The sequence below is a fragment of the Chenopodium album genome, chromosome 4 (assembly GCF_948465745.1).
Source record: "Chenopodium album chromosome 4, dcCheAlbu1.1, whole genome shotgun sequence".
Lineage (NCBI taxonomy): Eukaryota > Viridiplantae > Streptophyta > Magnoliopsida > Caryophyllales > Amaranthaceae > Chenopodium > Chenopodium album.
In genome coordinates, this window is record NC_137837.1 from 9080800 (window position 1) to 9090987 (window position 10188).

The following is a 10188-nucleotide window of genomic DNA, read 5'->3' on the forward strand; positions in this document are numbered from 1 at the left end:
AAAAAAAAAAAATCAACCCTAGAAACCCTAACACTCCTCTCTTTTCCGCCTCTTCTCCTCCTTATCTTTCCTCTTCTCTCTCCTCCCCTTCTCTTTCGTTCTCACTCCTCTCTCTAAATCTCACTCCCCTTCTCTTTCAATTCGTTCTCACTCCTCTCTCTGAATCTCACTCGTTCTCCTTCTTTCGATCTCTGAATCTCACTCGTTCTCCTTCTCTATCTCTCCTCTACTCTACTTTCCCCTCAAATCTCCCACCATAGCCGCCAACACTAACCACCGACATCAACAACGAACAACGAACAACACCAACATCAACAACACCATCGTCGGCATCAACATCAACAATAATATTCATCTTTTTCGCCCTTACTCTCTCTCTTCATGCTTAAAACAAAGGTTTTTGGGTCAAATTCGACCATGAAAACTCTAGATCTAGAGTTTTTATGGTCGAATTTGGCCTCTTAAACCCAATTTCGAGGTTATGTGTGGTCTAATAAGGTATGTATTTCGTTTTTTTCAATTTTGATTTTATTTTGTTGTTTTATTGGAATTTTTTTTTACAATTTATGGTGGTGGTGGGTGGTGGCTGTTGGATGGAGATCGTGTTTGTGGGTTGCGTTCGGATTTTAATTTCTTTTTATTTTTTTTGTTAATTTCTGGGTTGTGATGATTTTTGGTGGTGGCGGTGGTGATTTTAGGTGGGTGGTAAATATGGTTAGGTGGGTAGTGGGGTGGTGGATCTGGTGTAGGTGGCTGGTGGGTAGGGTTCTGGTGTGGGTGGTGATACGGTTGGTGGGGTTGGGTGTGGGTTAGGTGACTTGGTGAGTTGCTGGTTGTGTGAGGTGGGGGTAGGTGGTGTGGGGTGACGGCTTGCGGTGGTACAGCGTGGCGGTGGCCTTTTTTTTGTTTTTTTTAAAGCATTTTCCGACGGAAATTCCGTCGGGCATTTACGACGGAATTCAATTCCGTCGGAATTTTACGAGGGACTTTGCCGTGCTTGAAAATGCTCTCGGCGGACTGAAATCCGTCGGAAAACCCATTTACGACGGAAATTCCGTCGGAAAAGGGTGTTTTTCCGACAAAAACTTTTCCGACAACCGGTTACGACGGAATTCCGTCGCAAATGGGTTTTCCGACGGAAAACAAGGTGTTCCGACGAAAAATTTCCGTCGCAATTAACCTGTTTTCTAGTAGTGATATGACCCAAACATATTCGACCCGAACAGACCTAACGCAAAATTGACCCGACCCGATACCTAATCAGAGTCATATCCGAAACCCAAATTGATCCGACCCGACATGTACCCAGCCTGAATGTTAGCTTACCCATAATGACTCGGCCCGAACCCTACCTGAATGACTCGTTTGCTAGGTCATAAACCTATACTAAAAGTGATTTCATGATAACACATGTCATCCCCTTGTAAATAAATTCTTTTCCAAATTATTTAAAATGAACCTGATGTAATTTTATCGAGTTGTATATTCTGGTCATTTTAATTCCAATTAACAGTTTATCGATCTCAACTTCAATTACATGGTATCATATCAGTCACGTTCATGCTTAATTATGAGTTTTTGTTGTACTCTTAGGATTTTGAATTTGATCATGCGGTGGAGAACCAGTTTCTCTTTTGTAATAAGAAAAGGATCAAAACTTGCCTTCCCAAAGACATAATATTCAATGTTCTAGTGCTTCTTCCTGCCAAAGTTGTTTTCGAGGTGATGAGATTTGTCTGCTGGGAATGGTATCACATGATAAAGGAACCTGTTTTTGTTACCGCACACCTTCAAGTGTCACCGGTTAGGGTCCTTGTTCAGTCTGGAAGGAGTCAAGTCTCAACGTTTCATGTGGGGGACAATAATGCTGGACTCGCAATGACAAAATTAAGTTTACCTTTTCCTGCAAAGGTACGTGGCTCTCTGGACGGTTTAATCCTTGTACAAGATGAGATGGATCAGGAAGGTTTTCATATAGTGAACTTAGTAACCTACCGGAGTGAAAAAGACTTTACCTCGATTTGGTGGCTTACCAGTGACTTTGTTTTGTGAACCTCTTTTAGCTCAAGCAAAAAAGATTGGGATGGCCAGATTTTGGACAACTCTAGCATGTACTTATGGGAAGCAGTATAAAGTTGTCTGTGTTGTGGGAAATATGTTTGTTAGATTACATGTTCTGACGTGTAGCGTTGGTGTTATCTTGGCGAGTCAAAGAGCATTATCCGCCAGAGAAACACTTTTACCCAAACTGCCCACACTCAGTTGCAGGGTTTGTTTATTGGTGCATACATGATGATTTGAGTAGTTTTGCCTGGGAAATTCCCTGTTTCTCATTGTGAGAAACAAATTTGTTTCTCATAATGGCATTTCGTAAATAAATCAACGACTTTTTCATTATTGTGGGCTCCACAATTAAATAAAGTTGAATAAAGTTGTTGGTTTATTTACGAAAATGCCATGTGAGAAACAAAACCATGAGAAACTGCGACATCCTCGTTTTGCCTTGGATGTGGATGCTGAAATAATTTATAAATTTGGTCGTCCAGAGAATTGTAGTATGAATAAAGGAATGCATGTCAAAATGATGAAAACTCTGGGTTACAATTATTACGATTACCCGGGTGGTCAAGTTAGGTGGATGTTATGGGAATTGACGGACGTAAAATCTTGCAAATGGACTAAGCTCTTTGACATTAATACGGGAGCCTTATGTAGTACGCTTAACCATGGTATTCCTCGACTTTATTTGGCAACCGGGGAACTATGGATTTGCTTACACAAGAAGGTAGATGGGAAAATGACTTGTGTTTTGGCCGTTTATAATATAACAAGTGGAAATCTGCAATTACGCAATAGAGGTTGCCCGTGTGTAAGTACTCGTCCTTATGTCAATAGCTTGGTGAAAAGCTGCTAATTATGTTCTTCTGTTCAACTCTCATGCCTGATCTTATGTCGTATTAATTATTTCATGGCTTGTGTCATCCGCTGTTGCCTCAATGAACACCAGCTAGTAGCGATGCATTGGCCATGAGAAGCAGCAATATAGATTTAATTTAATTTTGATCTTGTGTTATGAGCTGAATTCTGATTTTTATTAAAGTAAAATTTTCAAAAATTGATATGAAACAAGCATATTATTATTATTATTATTATTATTATTATTATTATAAGTTTTTTGGGTTTCCTCTATGTAGAAACATGGTGTAGAATAAGCTAAGGCTTAGGAGTTATTAGGAGGTTAGGGTGCTGGTGTTTATTTGAGTGTATGTATCATTATGAAAACAATGGACCGTTGACATAAATAAGATACAACTTCAATTATGGTGAGAATGTTCGAACATTTGAATTAGGTTATGTTTTGAGGCATTCAAACTAAGAAATTAAAGGACTTGCATGAGTTGACATTTGCCCTAGCAAGCTCGGTTATCATACATAGATAAACCAAATCTATTCGATAAACACGTCTTAAATTCTGATTGCTCCCTCTAAATAAAATTGATTTGCTATATGGTCAAAATTAGAAAATTATAACCCACATTGATAATTTATATATTTGAAAAAAAAAAAAATACTACCTTTGTTTAGGGGTGGCAATTCAATATCGTCCAAACCCGATGGATAACCATCCACCCGATCCAAATATATGGATGAAAATCCGAACTTAAGCGGATGACGGATGGATGATGGATGGATGGATCGGGTCAGATATGGATGATGATACATCCAACCCATCACCCGATCCATCCATCCACCCGTTAATTTTATATATAAAAAAATAAAAATAAATATCTTTTTTAATAATTTAATGTCTATTGTAGTGTTAGGAATTGACATTTGTTTTAATTTAGTAGAAAGGAACAAGTATTAGAAAGATGTATCAAAGTTTTAATAAAATTGATCACTTTTTTTTTCAAATCTTAATTTTAATTATGAAAATGAAAAGTTATATTTATATATTTATTTCACCCGAATTATCACTCGATCCACCCGATTCATCCATAGATGACAGATGGATCGGATGTGGATGAAAAAAAAATTAGGTGATGGATGGGTCGGGTGATGGATAGATCGTTGGTGGATGGAGGCGGATGAAGCATCACCCGACCCACCTTCGATCCATTGCCATCTCTACCTCTGTTTCACAATTTTTTTTTTAATAATTTTAAAGGGTGCATGGACTCTTAGACAAAATTTGTTTGTGAATGTAAGATTGAGAGAGAAAATTATGAATGCATGTGATGAGGAGAGAGATAGAGAGAAATGACAATCTAAAAAGGAAAGAAAATATTAGTTGCAAATAACATGTAGCATCCATTTTTGGCAAAAGTTGCAAAAAAATATGAAATGAAGGTAATATATCATATAGATGTAATTAGGTTCTTATAAATAATGATCAAATGTGTAAATCTTAATCCCTTGATATGGCTATTTCACTTGGACGAAGGCAAGGGTGGAGGGTGGTAGTGGCGCTCAGCCCATACAAGTTTATACAATAATTTTTTATTTTTTTTTTTTTATTTTTTTTTTTTATTTTTTTTATTTTTTTTTTTTTTTAGTTTTTGTGTGGGCAAATGGGGACATGAGTCACATGAATTCCATTATCTAAAGACATTTATAAATTCCTCTAGTGGCTAGCTTAGGCCCTGTTCTTTTGAGCTTCTGGGCAGAGCAGAGCAGAGCAAAGCAAATTTCAGCAGAGCAGAGCAGATTGAAGCAGCTATTTTTAAGTACTATTTTTAAGCAGAACAGAGCAGAGCAGAGCAGATTGAAGCAGAGCAGAGAAGATTTCAGCAGAGCAGAGCAGATTTCAGCAGAGCAAAGCAGAGCAGAGCAAAGCAACTCTAAAGAACGGGGCCTTAATCTCTTATTTAAATCAATTGATAGATATCCTTTCCCCTGCATTTTTAAAACGGTCTTTTAAGTGTTGCTATAAACAATACTCTCTTCGTTTCATAATGATGTTCCTATTTACATGAATCGATATAAATGTTTACTTATCTTTAACCGCATACATCTTTAGTATCACATTAACAAAAATTATAAAAGTTAGATATTAATAATGTACTCATCAAGACGAATCAAACTGGATCCTGCATGACTTTATTTGTTCTTATAGATTGAGAGAAATTTAGAAGATTCTCCCTTATTTAAAAAAAAAGTCAAAAGATTCCAAAAAGGAACATCATTATGGAACGAATGGAGTAAAAAATTATTCTACAACAAGTAGCAATAGTCTGTAGTAAAAACATCTAAACATCGCAAATTTTGAACATTTAGTTAAAAAATTTGAACAATCGCAATGCATCACGCCTATACTTATGAACATTTAGTAAAAAAAAATATGAACAATCGCAAATTTTGAACATTTAGTAAAAAAAAATCTGAACATCGCAAATTTTGAGCTTTTTGTAAAAAAAATTGAACAATCACTATGCACGACGCCTATACTTTTAATTATTTAGTAAAAAAATATGAACAATAACAAATTTTGAACATTTATTAAAAAAAAATTGAACAATCTCTAATTTTGAATTGTTACGTGTCACACAAATTTTGAAAGAAGTTTGTCTGACTCTTAATAATTCAATTGTTTTGTAATATAAACTTAACATTTTCTGTATACAAAATGAACATTTCTTAATAAAATATGAATATAAAAATTACATGTTTATGTTCAGTTTTTGTGACGTGTTTATATTTTTTTTACTAAATGTTCATTTTTTTTAAATAAAATGTTCATTTTTTTTAACTAAATTTTCAAAAGTATAAACGTGGTACACCTATTTCTAGGTGCACCATGGTGCACATATATAATACTAATTGAGTAGTCACGACATATTCTAAGATGCACAAGAGTGGCTGCACCACTCATCAAATACCCCATTTTATACACCAAACACACATATATACTACTTCATCTCCTTCCTTCAATCTTCATCTCCTTCCTTCAATCTTCTTCCTATTTTATTTCTTTCCTTATTTCTTAATTTTCACAAGATTTGTCTCTTTTTCCAAATTCTTTACTTAATTCTTAATTTTAGTTGAAATTTTCACTCTCCATCGTGTTTGACATTATCTTCTTCTATTAAAATTTTCTTTCTCCTCCAGGCCATTTTTAAATTATTCGTTGATTCGTGATGGATTTCATTGGACTCTTGAAGAGATTGTTGATATTAGTTAGTTTATGTTATTGATTTGTAATTTGATTAATTGGTTATAATTTCTAAATTTGTGATTGATATACAATTTTGGGTATTTGTCAATTTGTAATAGGTGATGAACACAAGTTGATTGTACTACTTTTCTCTTCACTTTTCTTTCCTATAATAATTTTAATCAAAATTTTCACTAAAATTTCGATCATAATTTTTATTTAAATTTTATTCACCTCAGTTTTTCCTCTTTCGTTCTTCATTTTCTCACTCCTCTGTTTTCTTTATTTTTCTCTGTTGTTTCACTTTTTCGATTGATTTTGTTTCTTACTATGGAATTAGTTTTTATTAGTGTTTTGTTTTATTGATTGTAATTAGGTTATTTTTTTAGATTATATTCAATTGTAATTGTATTTAGTTTAATTTCTATCAATTTGATCTATGTATGAATTTTGATTTTTTTGTGGTGATTTTGTAATAAATTTGATCAATTTGATTATTAGGTTAGTGAACATGTATTCATATGAATTGAATAGACAACCTTTAATTATGAACATAAAAATATTGAAGAAATAAAAAATAAATTAATTATGAAACATACGCATTATAAGTATTAAAAATATGAACATATGCATTTTAGAAAATGAACATACGCATTCAAAATATGAACAACATATGCATTGTTCATTTTTTAATGCGTATGAACATGATTAAGCATTTCAGAAGGTGAACATATACATAAAAAATATGAACATATGGATTTAGAAAGTGAATATATGCATCTAAGAAATTAAAGTTTACATAAGCATTTCAGATTATTTACAAAAGGATTTAAAATTTGAACATAAGCATTTAAGAAAGTGAACATATGCATAAAAATATAAACATATGCATTTCAGAAAGTGAACATAAGTATTCAAAATATGAATATATGCATTTCAGACTGTGAACATAAGGTATTCGTTTGAATTCACTAATTTTTTTGACAATTCCAATAAAAAATTTCGAACAAGAAAGTATCGAACAATATTCAAACAAAATTAAGTGATAATCATATAAATTCAAACAAAATTAAGTGAAATTTACATTGTCTTTTTTGGGGAGAATCCGTTTGATTTTTCATCTCATCTCAAATATTCATGGTTGTTTTTTAAGAGAGAGAGTGAATTGTGTTTGATTGTTAGAGAGAAAAAATCAAAGAGAGGAGTAATAAATTTCAGAAATTTAAATTTAAGAGTGATGTTTTTTTTTTTTTTTTAATATATATTTATAAAATAATAGTGGTTGAAAGTGATGGTTGAGTGGGATGTATTTTATAAATATGTTCAGTTTTTGGGTGGGCTCATTTTGGTTTGGGACTTTTTTAGTGAGGCGCGTTTGAAATTGGGCTTGTGGGATGGTGTTGCATTTAAAATAGGTGCACAAGGGTGCAGCTTAGACCTATTGAGTTTTCACTTGTGTATTAGTCTTATTAAAAAGGCCTTAGTTTGTTATTGGGCTCATTAGTCATTACAAGTATTTTTGTATTATAAGTTTATAATCCATAACTGTTTTTTTTTTTTTTTTTTTAAAAAAAAAAAAAAAACTATTAAGTGTAATTAAAACATTGATTGCATAATTTACGATATCTTCCAAACTTTGGTAAGACTTGATATTGCTCCTAATTATTAATTAGGTAAATAAATATATCTACTTCAAACCATATATACATTAAGGCCCCGTTTACATCACCTTGTTTATTGCTGAACTGAAATTATTATTAATAAAACAAAATTATATATATTTGCTGAAATGAAATTATTTTTACTTAACTTAAATTAATTTTTCTAAACATAAATTATTTTTACTGATTTTCTATTATAATTCTTCTTTAAGAAAACTGAATTTTAGTGAATTGAACTTATTTCTAATGAACTGAAATTAATTTTACTAAACTAAAATTATTTTTACTTAATATTATTTTATTAAGGTGAAGTGAACAAGGCCTAAGTGTGATTAAAACATTGATTGCAAAATTTACAATGGCTTCCTAACTTTGGTAAGACTTGATATTATTCCTAATTACAGTATTAACTAGGTTATTTAATATATCTTTCTAGTCCAAACTTGGAGTACCATACTAATAATATCCCATTATTGAATTAATTGAGAAGATTATATTCCCTATTAGAGCCATACCCTCTATTATTGTTTTATTTTTGTTTGTCTTAGGGTCTGTTCACATTTACTGAATTGAACAGAACTGATTGAAGCTGAATTGAACTAAACTGAGCTGAATTGAACTAAACTGAGCTTAAATGAATATTTAATGAGAGAAAGAAATTAGAAGCTGAACTGAATTAAAATGAACTGATTGGAGCTGAAATGAAATGAACTGAACTGAAATTAAATAAATGTGAACACACTATTAGCTTGTTGACTTAAAACGACTACGTTTTGATTTGAAAGAAAAGTCTTACAAGCCCTTCGGACACATGTTAGAATTTCCATGACCCAAATCGCCAAGTGTCCTACTACTCACTTTCATCCTAAGTTGTCATTGGAGGATGATTATAACCGTTGGGATATGTGAACAACTATTTTTTAAGCTGAATAATTTGACCAATAATGTTTTAATAATTCTAATTAAGGAAATAATTTCTACGTTATAAATAATCTTAATTACTAAGAAGGATTCCAATAATTCTTATAAATTTCAAGCAAAGCTCATAAGGGTCGGTGACAAACCTCATGACTCGCCAAACCATCGTAACAATGAAAATGGTTATGATTTGTTTAGTTGTTTCTTCAATGTTTTTGGGAAGTGTTCTTGGAAGAACACCATCTCAACAACCTCCTCTAACTCTAAAGGTATTTGATTTTTACGAGTCCAAATATTTTTCTTTATTCATTTTCATTACGTAAATTAGTGAAAATTATGTGTGTCCGTTTTTTTTTTTTTTTTTTTTTTTTTGTGAGGAAAGTGAAAATATGTGTTCGATTTACTTTTAAGTTTTTTTTTATTTATTTTACTTTTTTCCCCCTAAAAATGAGTTTATTACAGTACCTTGACATATTTCTTAATTGATTAGGCTTCAAATGGACAACTTTACGACTGCATAGATTTCTATAAGCAACCATCCGTCGTTCGTCATTTGACAATAAAAAGCCATGTCTCCAAGGTAAAAATATACTTCCTCCGTTAATGGTTAATTGCAACAAAGTAATATTTTATATCTCACAAATAATATCCCTTTGTTGCAATTAACCATTAACGGAGGAAGTATAAACTCTTTTTTTCCATATATCTTTCCATTTGCCATTCATGCACGCCATTGATGAATTAGTCTTAATTTATACTAACTCCGTTTTTTTTTACTTGACACCGTTTGACTTTTACGCTATTCATACACTACACTTTGACTCGCTTTTGTAAATTATAGATACGATAAAATATAGTCATGTTTATTCAAAAAAAATATATAGTCATGTGGAATCTTGTTTGAATCGTCCCAATGTATATTTCATTAATATCACTTTTTATAATTTTACAATGTTAATAATTAGAGATATTATATTAAATACATGTGTTGGCAAGCGTGATAATAAAAAATTGTCAAAAAAAAAACGGAGATAGTACTTTTTAAATATTAATTTTTTATAATTTGTACATCAGATTGAAGATATTAATCAAATAAATACGTGTAAAATGTGAATTGTTGCATTGAAATAAAAACCGAGAGAGTATATACAGATTCATCCCAAAAAAAATTATAGGTAAAAATTAACATACTACGATGATGAATTTTTTGCAAATTTACAAACTTTCATATGTGGCTGGCCATACTGTTATTTGAAAGAATAGTCGGGGTTACTCAGTCGGTCAGGGGTTACTTGGTCAAGGTTACTCGATTGATCAGGGGTTTTACTCGGTTGGTTAAGAGTTACTCGATCATGGTTTACTTGATTAGGGGTTGCTCGTGTGTTAGCTGGCCACACACAAAAGTTATAGTGCACAATTTTATACAAAATATTGGTCCGATAAGAATAATTTTTC